This window comes from Ostrea edulis, chromosome 5 (genome assembly GCF_947568905.1).
Source record: "Ostrea edulis chromosome 5, xbOstEdul1.1, whole genome shotgun sequence".
Lineage (NCBI taxonomy): Eukaryota > Metazoa > Mollusca > Bivalvia > Ostreida > Ostreidae > Ostrea > Ostrea edulis.
Window position 1 is genome coordinate 25774121 of NC_079168.1, and position 13384 is coordinate 25787504.

At 35.9% G+C, this 13384-nt stretch overlaps 1 protein-coding gene across 1 annotated transcript in view; it reads right to left on the reverse strand.

The window, feature by feature from the left end:
- The window catches only part of LOC125650049 (NT-3 growth factor receptor-like), a 97958-nt gene extending 90067 nt beyond the window's left edge, over positions 1-7891 (reverse strand). The window contains exon 1 of the mRNA XM_048877988.2: positions 7682-7891. The gene's annotated coding sequence lies outside the window, so the exon portion shown is untranslated. The remainder of the gene's footprint in view (positions 1-7681) is intronic.
- Positions 7892-13384: the final 5493 nt, after the last annotated feature.

Consider the following 13384-nt stretch of genomic DNA (forward strand, 5'->3'; position numbering starts at 1 on the left):
TTTTTAAAATAACAGTTTTTTGAAAATATACAATGGCAAATTTCATATTTAATCCTAATATATTGTAATACACCCTCAAAATATGGTAATCTGTTTTGTTTGCAACATATATATATATATATATATATATATATATATTGTTTGGTATATAAAATTATGAAATTTATTACTTTGTTGGAATTTTGTAATGGACAATCACCAAAAATGATATTAAATACATTGAAACCAATTCTATTTGTTGTTTTCTCATAAATATGTAAGCTTAGTTGGTTCCACAAATTTCCTATTTTGTCGCAAAACACAAAAATATGTTCAATGTTTTCAGAGCTGTGTCCACAAAATGAGCAAATATCATTATCCACAACTTTGATTTTTTTCAAGTAACTTTTAACAGGTATAATTCTATGTAGAATTCTGTATTATAACCATTGTGCTGCTGAATATGACGTTAATTTAAAGCATATTTCAAAAACTTCTTTGGTAATGATATCTCTATAGCCCCTCAAAAATGGACAGGAATTCCATTTAGCAATTGAAGTCGGGATTTCTTCTTTATAAGTAATGCTCTTATATATATATATATGTATAATTTGTGCATTTCTTATGCAATAGTATATCTTCATAGTGAAAAGGTGTGGATGGACCATTAACATATTTTCTCAACTCTTTTGACACACAGTTTTTTGCCATCGTAGAAGTAGAATTTATAATACTGTTGTATTGCATAAAACAAACTTGATCAGTGTCAATTTTTTTCTTCAAATCTATCCATTGTTAGAAAAACACCGTTAGAGTCTACAAAATCATTGACAGTCTTGACACCTTTTTCATACCACTTTTTTGCAAACACATATGACTTGCCAACTTTAACTTTTGAATTGAACCATATTGGAACATTTACAAATTTCGTTTGCGTTCGAGAATTCAATGCCAAGTGTAAACTCATTACCTTCAACCATGAAGTAAAAATATCAGTCCAAAATGGATAAAAAGTATTTTTAGCAGACAATATATATATTCATCCCCAAAATCTAAGATTTTATTCACCACTCCTTTTCCATAATAAGCTTCAAAAATGTTTATCCAGGATTGGTTGCATGTTATTACTTTTTGAATCCATGAGCACTTTAAAGATATTATGAAATTATTTATATTGGTCATGTTAAGCCCACCCATCATGCATTTTTGAGTAACCGTTACTCTTTTAACTTTATCACATTTTGCTTTCCATATAAATCTAAAAAGTTCCTTTGTTAATGAGTTTATGATTTCTTGACTGGGATTTGGTAGTGCAGAAAATAAGTGATTACATTTTGGGAGGAGAAGCGTTTTAATGACTGTGACTCTTCCTATAGGTGTTAAAATCCTTCTACTCCACTGCTTTATCATTGCATGTATAGTAGGAATCTGAGGACTAAAATTTAATTCTACAATTCTTTCTAGATCAACTGAAAAATGTATTCCTGGGAGAGTGAAGCTTATGGATCTCCAGTCTAGTTTCCATCTTGGGTAATGATAGACATCAGCAGAATTTTGTTTGCTCCGATCCATATAATTTTTGTTTTTGAGCTGTTTATTTTTAATCCTGGTAGCTTTGAGAAGAATTCTAGGGTTCCCAAAGCATTAAAACGTGATTTATCTGAGCCGTCAAGGGTCAAAGATGTATCATCCGCGTACTGAGACATTTTATGTTCTTTATCATTGATAACTATGCCTTTAATATTTTTTTATTTTGTTTAGTCAAAATAGCAAGTACTTCTGCACATAGAATAAATAAGTATGGGGCAATAGGGTCACCCTGACGGCACCCTCTCTGAATGTCGAATTGTTCAGAAAGCTTTCCGCATTGTAGAACCGAGGCTTTGATATTGGTATTTAGAATTTTAACCCAAGTAATTACATTGTTACCGAAACCAAAAAAATCTAAGACCTTATATATAAACGACCATGATATTGAGTCAAATGCCTTCTCAAAATCTATAAACATAAGCAAGCCTGGTAAATTATGTTTTTCTGTATATGCCATGAGGTCATATGTAAATCTAGTATTTTCCCCTATAAATCTACCTTTTATGAAGCCAGTTTGTGTATTAGAAATAAGATAATTTAAAGTACTTTTAATTTTTTGGCTAATACAGCCTGATATTAATTTATATAACACATTAAGTAGAGTGATAGGCCACCATTTCTTAAGGAATTGCCTTGGTTTATCACCCTTTGGTAAACAAGAAATGATACCAAGTCTCTGCGAGACTGGTAAATACCCTTGCCTAAAGATTTGATTAATAGCACCAGTAATATAAACCTTAAGGTCATTCCAATTTTTTTTTTTAAATTCTGTTGTAAATCCATCACTGCCTGGAAACTTATTGTTTTTCATTTCTTTAAGCACTTGAAAGATTTCACGCTCACCAATAACTTTTTCTAGATCAATGGAAGTTTTTTGATCAAGTCTAGGTAATTCTGTTGAAGTTAATATATCATTCAAGTCCATATTATGTTATAACGATCTAGTTTGTCAATACAACCTCACATTGGGTCAAATGCTGTCTGACGTGTTTCATACCGATTGTTAAGCCGTTCTTGGCACACTGGTTTTGACTGCGGATAACTCCGTTTACCTGATCAGGATATAGGGCTCACGGCGGGTGTGACCGGTCAACAGGGGATGCTTACTCCTCCTAGGCACCTGATCCCACCTCTGGTGTGTCCAGGGGTCCGTGTTTGGCCAACTATCTATTTTGTATTGCTTGTAGGAGTTGTGAGATTGATCAATGTTAGTTGTCTTCGCCTTGCATTGATCAAATCAGAGTCATAATTCTTATATAGGTTTTCACAAAACTGTTTGATTTCTTTCAGAATATCTGATTGATTATAGATAATCCCATTATCTTGGGTTTCTATTTTTTTTATTGTCTTATTTGAATAGTTTCTTGCCTCTAGATGACAAACATATTTTGTGGGTTTTTCCCCTTCAATCCATTTGGTTCTAGAACGCACAGAGTGACCTTTTAATTTTTTCATTCTTATATTTTCCAATTGTTTTTGTTTTTCTTCCAATACCCCAAGCTCCTCCGATTAATTGGTTTCGATTTCACTGATTTCTTCTATCAAACTGGCCTCTAAAGTATTTCTTTCTCGTTTTTTTGTAAGATGAGTAAGAAATTGTCACTCCTCGTATTTCCATAAGTAAGGTTTCTAGAAATAAAGCATCATCAAGCTCAGAATTCTCATCTAGAGAGTCATGGGAATATTGTGATTTTACTAATTGAATGTGTTGTTTTACTTTTTCAACAAAGACTTTGTCATATAAAAGTAGGTTATTGAACTTCCATAAACCCAGTCCTCTCTCAAATGTGTTAAATCTGAACTCGATGACTACTATGGAATGGTCAGATCTATAAACAGATCTAATTGAACAGTCTTCAGTGATATTGGTAAAGTTTTCGGAGATTAAGATATAGTCCAGGCGTGCTTTCTTAAATGGCTTTTTTCCCCTCCATGTATACAATTTATTACATGGTTTGAGAACTCGCATATAATCTACTAAATGTAAATCATTCATAACCTCAATAAGCATATCCTTTGCCTTGGGATTATTTACATGGCAATAATTTTGAGTATCCAGAGCTTGATCCAAAGCTATATTAAAATTTCCACACAATATGAAGTAATCATTATCGAAATCTATAAAACATTCTCGTACTTTTTCATAAAACTCTGGACAATCAAAATTAGGTCCATATATGTTAACTAATGCAAGGTGAAGATAACAAACAGTGATCAATCTCGTAACTCCTACAAGCAATACAAAATAGATAGTTGGGCAAATTAATGTTGTTCTATTGTTATTAATACTTAAATCAATTGCTAATAAGTTTTCATTGGAGTCTTTCTTTTCTTTGTGTAATTCAAGTTCACAATTATTGTTAAAAAGTATTGCAACACCTCTGGAGTTGGAAGAAAAAGAATTAAAAACACATTTGTATCCCCATTGTGCTTCTTTGCAAGCCTCTATATCACGTGTGAAATGAGTATCTTGTAAGCATACAATAGAAAAGCCTTTTGTTTTATAAAAATTTAAAACATCTTGCCTTTTGGATGGAGTAGAAAGCCCCTGACAGTTTACAGTAACCACCTTTACAGTATCAACCATAACAATATTCGTAGAAACACAATACATATATACATTCACACAGTAATGGCCTAATATAACAACAAAAAACATAAAAAGAAAAAAAGTGAAAAAATAAAATAAAACAGAAATAAACAGGTCAAAAATAACTCTCTGCAGCGAAACACCTGGTATTCGTTACCGGATACCAGCTTACATAAACCACTACCGATCCCGAGGATTATCCGATTCGTGTTGTAGCGGTTATATGCGAGTGTTTCAACATGCATGCTACCTGGGCAGCAGCATCCAGTTCGCGTTGCAGCGGTGAGCTGCGAGTGTTTTAATACGTGCGCTAACTGGACACCCTGATGTTTGTGACCTAAAGAAACATAAACTCCAACGATCTGAAGGTAACAATATGAGACGTAAGAGCGATCAACACTCAAGAATCAACAGGGGATGCTTACTCCTCCTAGGCACCTGATCCCACCTCTGGTGTGTCCAGGGGTCCGTGTTTGCCCAACTATCTATTTTGTATTGCTTATAGGAGTTATGAGATTGATCACTGTTCGTTATCTTCACCTTGCATTAGAACAACGTTACTCATACACCATTTCCCTTGCTAAATTGAAACTGTATGGCTTTATATGTATAAAATAATGGCAGTGTTATACAGCTATGGAAATTACGAAATTTAGGTACATGCAAGTTGAACATTATTTTCCATACATCTCTCATTACCGGAAATAGGTGAAGAGAATACAAAAGAATACATTTTCCCTTGGAATCCTCAATTAGAAATAACAGAGTGCATTTCGTAACCTACGCAAACGTAAATTGTTCGTCAGGTAAATGACAGTTAAAAGGTTCTTAAAAAATAAAATCTGTGCTTATATTTGAAAATAAATTGTAATTCAATTCCATATTAATATGAAAATATTCTACTGCGCAATTTCGTAATATTAGAAATCTTAGACAAATTTACATCAAACTCCCAAATAATTACAGTATATGATTATAGAAGCGTACCAATACGCACCCGTACATGAAATTATATGTGGGTTCTGTATCGATTGCATTTGCTGTTCAAATTTGGTTTCTCACTGTGATCAATTAGCAAATATCGTTCGGGTAATGAAGTTTAAGAAGGATATGAGTACCGGTATGTTTGTGAGTCTATGGTTTGCATTCAATCTAATAGTACATGTCATCATATCACTCCTCGACACAACGCTTTGCAATCCTGCAATTGTAGTAGGCGCGATGCAACGATGAAACTATAGCATGAAAAGTTAACGAACAGATGTTCAATCTCATAATTCCTATCAGGAACACAGAATTAAGAGTTGGGCAAACACGGACCCCTGGACACACCAGAGGCGGGATCAGGTGTCTAGGAGGAGCAAGCATCCCCTGACAACCGGTCACACCCGCCGTAAGCCCTATATCCTGATCAGGCAAACGAGGCAATCCGTAGTCAAAATTTATGTGCAAACAACGGCCTAACAATTAGTATGAAACACGTCACACAGCATTTGACCCAATGACAAGTTGTATTCACAAACTAGATCGTTATAACGACAATAATTTGCGAAATATTGGTTTTAAACGAGACTTTTAAACCCCATGTAACATGTCAGTAGACTGCCTAGTGTTTTATTTAGACAAAACGGACACAATATTTTTCCTAAAAAGAGCATATGTTACCACGATTTTCAGATTTTGGAGGCACCCTAATGTTCAACTTCATATGAAGTTAAAACTAGTATTCATCCTGTTTAAATGCAATCTGTGTTATTACCTTGGAGAAGAAATAATTCAATGAATAATATGTAACAATTTTCATTCAGAAAAGATATAAAATTTCAAAAACTGCTGCTATGATCAGGCTTTCTCAGAAATACATTGCAACAATGTGGTGGCTGAGGTAAAGGCAGTTCTGGTGTAGATGTCAAAACCAGTGATGAGGATAGCTGTGATTCATCATCAGATGTCAAAACCAGTGATGAGGATAGATGTGACTCATCAGATGTCAAAACCAGTGATGAGGATAGCTGTGACTCATCATTAGATGTCAAAACCAGTGATGAGGATAGCTGTGACTCATCATTAGATGTCAAAACCAGTGATGAGGATAGCTGTGACTCATCATTAGATGTCAAAACCAGTGATGAGGATAGCTGTGATTAATGCGACTCATCGCGTCAAAACCTAAAACCTAAACATTTTATAAGAACTGGGTTCTTTTAACTTCAAAACAATAAAGCTCTAATTCAATTTACCCTCACTTTTGATATCCATCATTTATTACCCTGTCACCGTAATTTAAGCCCCATCCATCCTGTGGAAAACCATTATTCAATGTTGAAACCAACCGGTCGCGGTACCTCAGGGGTAGAGCGTCGCTTCGTAACCGAAAGAACGTGAGTTCGAACCCCACTCGTGCCATTGCCGCATCAAACCTAAGACGTTAAAATAGGTAGTGATTGCTCCTTCGCCAAACGCTAGGCATTTAGAAGTGAGAATTACGGATCTTTCGAATATAACCTTCAAAACGGAGGTCTCGTGACGCGGCAGGCGTTGGTACGTTAAAGAACCTTCACTGCTACGGCCCTGGGCGCTAAGCATAGGTCTAAATTGTGGTACTTCACCAACTGCTTGCGACGTCTCAATATGAGTGAAAAATTCTCGACGGGACGAACAACAATCAAATCTAAAATTGATTGATACGCGCACGAAATAAACACGGTCATATAGATTTAAAACTCAGACTTCACTTTGAATGAAAGGCGAAAATAACGCACAGTGATCAATCTCATAACTCCTATAAGCAATACAAATATATAGTTCGGCAAACACGGACTCCTGGACACACCAGATGTGGGATCAGGTGCCTAAGAGAACTAAGCATCCCATGTTGACCGGTCACACCCGCCGTGAGCCATATATCTTGATGAGGTAAACGGAGTGATTCGTAGTCAAATCAGGATGTAAAGAACGGTCTAACAATTGATATGAAACATTCAACCCATTGATAGATTGTATTAGCAAATTAGATCATTATGGCGACCATAGAAGTTGCGAAATACTGACTTTCTGTCCAAATGCAGTAGTTTGCACTTATTCAGCGCAGATGTTGATGGTATACATGTACTATACTTCAGTAGCGTGTTCCGGCTTGGATTAATTGGGTTATTTAGTTTCATTAGAAAAACGCTACTACTTCCCTCGTATTTACAAAGTGTATCTTGTTTAGTCATTATTTGCAGGGTAGTAGTCAAAACAGTTTGTAAGAAAAAGCAAAACGAGTACTATGTATACTGCACTGAATAAAACATTGCTTTACATGCTGTGTAGGTACAGTAAATGACAAGCGTTAGATTTTCGGCACGATTATTGACTATTAACACGCCAAACAGTAGCTGTACCATATAAACTCAATGTTTTTATCGCCTACAAATATCTTTCAAAATGACATTCTTTAAAAGAAGTTAAATGTAAGGAAACGTCATACTACGAGTTCGCATTAAGTATTCATTAAATGTCCTGTTAACCTTAGTATACCTTATATTTTCTTCCGTGTGTAGAGGAATCCCGGAAGTGCTGGGTAATTCAATAAATCCATCACATCGGTCGATTTATAATGGGCGTGATTCAGTTCTCTATTGGATTTCGTCAAGTGTTATTTCGAACGCTATTGTCTTTACATAAGGAAGGTGTTTATCTTAGTTTTTCTTTAGTCCACCAACTCAAATTCAATGGCTGCGTCACACTAGGAGAATTTTGAGAACGATACTCGGAAACCTTTTATTAGTGGATTACAATCTATTTTTACCATTACTTCATTCTAATTCAACTGTTTTGTAATCTGTCATTTGATTGGCTAATGCACTTACGTTTGAGGCTATAAAACAACCATTGTTAACAAGACGGAAAACTTTCCATTGTGACGTCATGATAGAATGACACAAGAACATAATTTCCGTCAAACGTAAACATTCCGTGCCATCAATTGTAACTACTCAGCTATTTCCGTACTGGTTACGGAAAAGGTCGAGCGCGTGATCCATTCACATTCGTGTCGTATTTCATATAACAAAAACACAAAACCCAACGACAAATGACGTAAACAATAAGCAAAATGCATGAATTACGTTAGAATGGGCATAACTATCTTCACATTTATAATTAGTGACCGTTTTGATCATAAAATGTAATGGATTGAAATAAAATTGAATTTGGTATGATGATTTAAAATACATTTAGCTCCTGTTTACTGTGATCATTGTCCTAAATACAATCCTTTCTTCGGATATACAGTAAGTATAAATATATACCATGCACGAGTATGACTTGTAGGAAGTACACGTACATAATTATTTTAATATTTCAACTTAGTACAGGATTCCTCAACATTTAATCGGTAGTCATTGTGGGGATCATAATTTTATACAGTGAAAATTGCCTAATCCCACACCTGTGCAATCCGTTTGAATGGGCATTCCGATCCTTATTTTCATGCTGAATTTCATACGTCCATTGCTTTTTATTCCGATACACTGTATTCCGAACAAACTTGAATTAGACAGGTTTCACTGTACATGATGTACACGTGACAAACGCTAGGTGATGGACGAGACCGTGGACGCTAAAATGTAACATCAACTCTATCGGTGTCTTCATACTGAACTAAAATTCTGAAATGTCTAAATGAAAATGATGCGCAGTATGTTCTTACAAATTATGCATCTTATGTCAGCCGTGCACCTGAAATCATACTTTCTGAATACAGTGACGTAACTAAGTAAATTATGTGAGTGGGGTTAATCTGAATGAGTTTGCGTTATGAATGATGTACGGATGACAAATAACAAAAGAAATCACAGCTTAGTTAGCGTACACCCCTTTAAATTGATACATAACTATTACATTATTTGATATATGACGGATCACCCTGTTCACCCGATAGAGATATAGGGCTCACGGAGGGTGTGATCGGTGGACAGGAAATGCTTACTCCTCCTTGGCACTTAGGTATATCCAGGGGTCCGTGTTTGCCGAACTTTAAATTCCGTATATTCTCTTTAAATAAGAGTTATGAGATTGATCACTGCTCGTTATCTTCGCCTTTTCATTTAGGAGAGACAGATACCTATGCACAAAATCTTAAAACTATAAAATTTTAATCGTCTACCTTTATTATCGGATATAATGTTAGTACACGTAGAAATCAACAAGATGTGTTTGTGAAACATAAATGCCCCTGATAATGGCTAATTCCAAAGATGGCCAAGGTCACAAGGACAAATATCTTGAAATCAGTAGAAATATCTTGTCACAAGAAATGCGCATGTGCAAGAGGAAAGCTCTAATATTTACCATTCAGAAGTTATGACCAATTTATTTTAAAGTAGGTTAAATGCCAAAGTCGAAAGGTGTAGTACCCACGGAAAGGTCTTGTCACAAGGAACACTGATGTGAAATACCAAAGCTCTATCACTTACTGTTCAAAAGTTATTAGTAAGGTTAAAGTTTCTGACAGAATGATAGACAGGACACAAACAATATGCCCCCGATCTTTGATCTCGGAGGCATACAAATACACTTCCCAATGATTGACATTACTCCAAATCTTAGCTGCAAACCTATTTTAAAAAAACAATCTGAAAATACATACGGACATGAACCGTGACGCTGTACGCCAGCATACTTCATTAACCCTGACGCTGTACGCCAGCATACTTCATGAACCGTGACGCTGAACGCCAGCATACTTCATTAACCGTGACGCTGTACGCCAGCATACTTCATTAACCGTGACGCTGTACGCCAGCATACTTCATTAACCGTGACGCTGTACGCCAGCATACTTCATTAACCGAAATTCATGATATGTGTTATGTTGCTATTTCTCAAGACTGTGTGTATACGCGCCACACAGAGCACCATCCTAGCAGGTTTCCATCAAGACCGTGTAGAGCACAAGGGCACCACCGTAGAAGGTTTCTTTTAATATATTTAGTACATTGCAAATGTAAAGGTTTGTAGTATTACAGTAGCATTTATTAATCAAGGGCTTGATGCATGAAAAAATATATATTTAGGACGTAGCTTTGACCAAACAGCCAAGCTTACGTCACTGATTAGTCAGGATTCGTAATATAGTATTAAAGTTAGTGCATTGGACGAAAACATTCGCCCTTGACCAACACGCTCGAGTTACGGGGAATACTCTATGCGTCACGATATATGAGTATAGAAATGTTTTATTTAAATTCAATTATAGCACATTCTTTCGATAAGTCTTCAGTTACATCGTATGAACTATTCAATGAATAAGTTCATCGCGACTACAGAAATATATATTTAATTTTTTTTTATCATTAAATGTTACATAAGTGCAGTGTATGTATGAAGGATTTAGACTGGTTGTACACAGACAGTGTATAAGGATGGAATTGCCACTGTTTTACACTATGAAAATAATCTTTCATCCACGGAAATTATCGAAGACGCCAATATTGAGGAGAATACGAATATGTCTATAATAGATGTGTAAATTTTCACAACGTTTTGGCAATTTTCATTCAGCTAAACACTCATACTACATGTAACACATACTGACCGGCTTATTGAGTCAATTTTTATTGCTCACCATACCCGTTACACAGCCTTAGTGTCAAAATGCGTAATTAGGTTCCAGGGAAGAGTATCATACAATATTGTAATGACCCACAAGAGGAACTAGCATCTTAGCGGTTGTTGAATACTTATTACAAAGATCTGCCTTTATTCTATCAACCTTTATAGACCTTCATGTATGCGACAGGCACAGGAGGTTCATGAAAGCATTTTTCTGGATGTACATGTACATATTAATTTACCTTTCAAACCTTGGCGGGTATCGGTTTCACTTAATAGGCACGCACACAGTCTTAGGCGTCAAAAGAAAGAAAAACTCAATAAAAGGTGTATGGTAAAAGAAAAAGAAGGAATAATGGTGAAACATTTACAAATTAAAAGTAAAAAATAAAGAAGTATTTTTTCTTATACTTCTTGTCCGGGTGACCCCTGTACCGTGCAAATAGAGGACCGATCCCGATGCTCATTCTGTTTATGTCTTAATGCAGAGTGTGTATTGATATAGTGGTTCATGTTTTTAATGACTTTTTTACTACCACTCCTTTATTCTTCAAAATCTCGGTCCGTCGAAAGGATATTGGTAAAAGTGATTGTTTTTATTAGATTAAGTACAACTTATACATGTAGTATATCTCACTGTTAAGACAGCTACATGTGTGTACTCAGTAAAATAAACAGCTGATTCCGAAATCAAAACTCTTAGGGCACAAGTAGCTATATCCTCATGTGACGTCATGGAAGTTTAGCAAATCAGGGGATACTCACTCCTCCTAGCTAGGCACCTGATCCCACCTCTGCTTTATCCAGTGGTCCGTGTTTGCCCAACTCTTTATTTTGTATTGCTGATAGGAGTTATGAGATTGGTCACTGTTTGTATTTCATTCATCTACATGTATTTCATAGCTGCATGTGCGAGATGTGAGGCAATGTCCCTCAGTGAAATCTGAACTAAAACAGTAATGTAGTTTTGTCGATTAAATCTTTTATTTGGATGACATAATATACTGTAGTATAGTAAACCCGGTCACAGAGAACACGTTCAAGATGAATTCACGCTCCGTTACAGAGAAGTGGAATTCATTCCCTGTAGTATTGAAATGTCAGGATCTTATTCAGTATCATGAATTACGTTTATAACGAATCAAACCTTTCGTCCTCAGCACTTCGCTGTACCTGTATGTGTGTTTTACTGTATTGCTCAATGTGCAGTATAACAGACGCCTGAATGAGACATATAAATAGGTGTCAGATAAAATTGTCCCATAAGACTGGCTTGAAGAAGAGAAAATATACATCTTTTTGATATACATAATGTACATAAAATATTGAACGAGTTAGTCCTTGGAGGCGTCCAACCTTTTGTGCCACAATATATTATGGGATTAGGGATTGGCACTTCGCATGGGAAGAAACAAAGGTTATACAAAACTGGATATATTTTCCTACACGTATATATACACTTTGCAGTGAAACATGAACTCCGTGATACATATTTCATGACTAAAGCAACAATGTTCATCGCATTCAAAGTCAAGATTTCAGGACACTAAAACATAGAGCTGTAAATGGCCACACTCATTTTCTTTTCTATGTCGATTCTATATATCCCAGTGAACTCAAAATAAACGATACCACATACTCCTCCACATTTATTTATTTGTTTCATTCTTGGATTATTAAGCATAGATGCAAGGTGAAGATAACGAACAGTGATCAATCTCATAACTCCTACAAGCAATACAAAATAGATAGTTGGGCAAACACGGACCCCTGGACACACCAGAGGTGGGATCAGGTGCCTAGGAGGAGTAAGCATCCCCTGTTGACCGGTCACACCCGCCGTGAGCCCCATATCCTGATCAGGTAAACGGAGTTATCCGCAGTCAAATCAGTGTGCCAAGAACGGCTTAACAATCGGTATGAAACACGTCAGACAGCATTTGACCCAATGCGAGGTCGTATTGACGAACTAGATCGTTATAACGACCATAGAATTTGCGAAATGCTGACTTCAATCGAGACTGTTGAAATCCCTGTACCATCAACTTGTTTGTCAGTAGCTTACCTCGATTTAAAAACTGACTATACCCAGAACAAGCTCTTGCATATCGAATCAGTTGAGATATATAAACACCATATGCAGGTGATAATGGAATATTGCTACATAAATGTGGGAAGTTGACGATGGAGAAGCTGAAATCATCCCTTTGTCATACAGTTGAGTTGTTAGTTTGCCGTTGAAAACTAACAACTCAACTGTATTACAAACTTGATGATTTCAGCTTCTCTATCGTCAACTTTTAATACTTATGTAGCAATATTCCATTATCACCTGTATATGGTGTTTATGCCTCTCATCTGCGTATCATATCAGTTAAACCAAGGTAATCACTTAATCCCCCCTCTTGTCCCAAAGATGCTCAATACCAAATTTGGAGGGAAGGATTGTTATCAAGAAGTTAAAAATGTACATTTGTTAACGGACACATGTAATCACTATGACCTTATTGTACCCACCATGATACGGAAACCACTAACCCGAGGATTATCAAATTCATAATTTTGGTAAAGGATTTTGAAAATTGGTGAACCTTTGGCAGTATGTGCCTCACTCCCAAGGCTCCG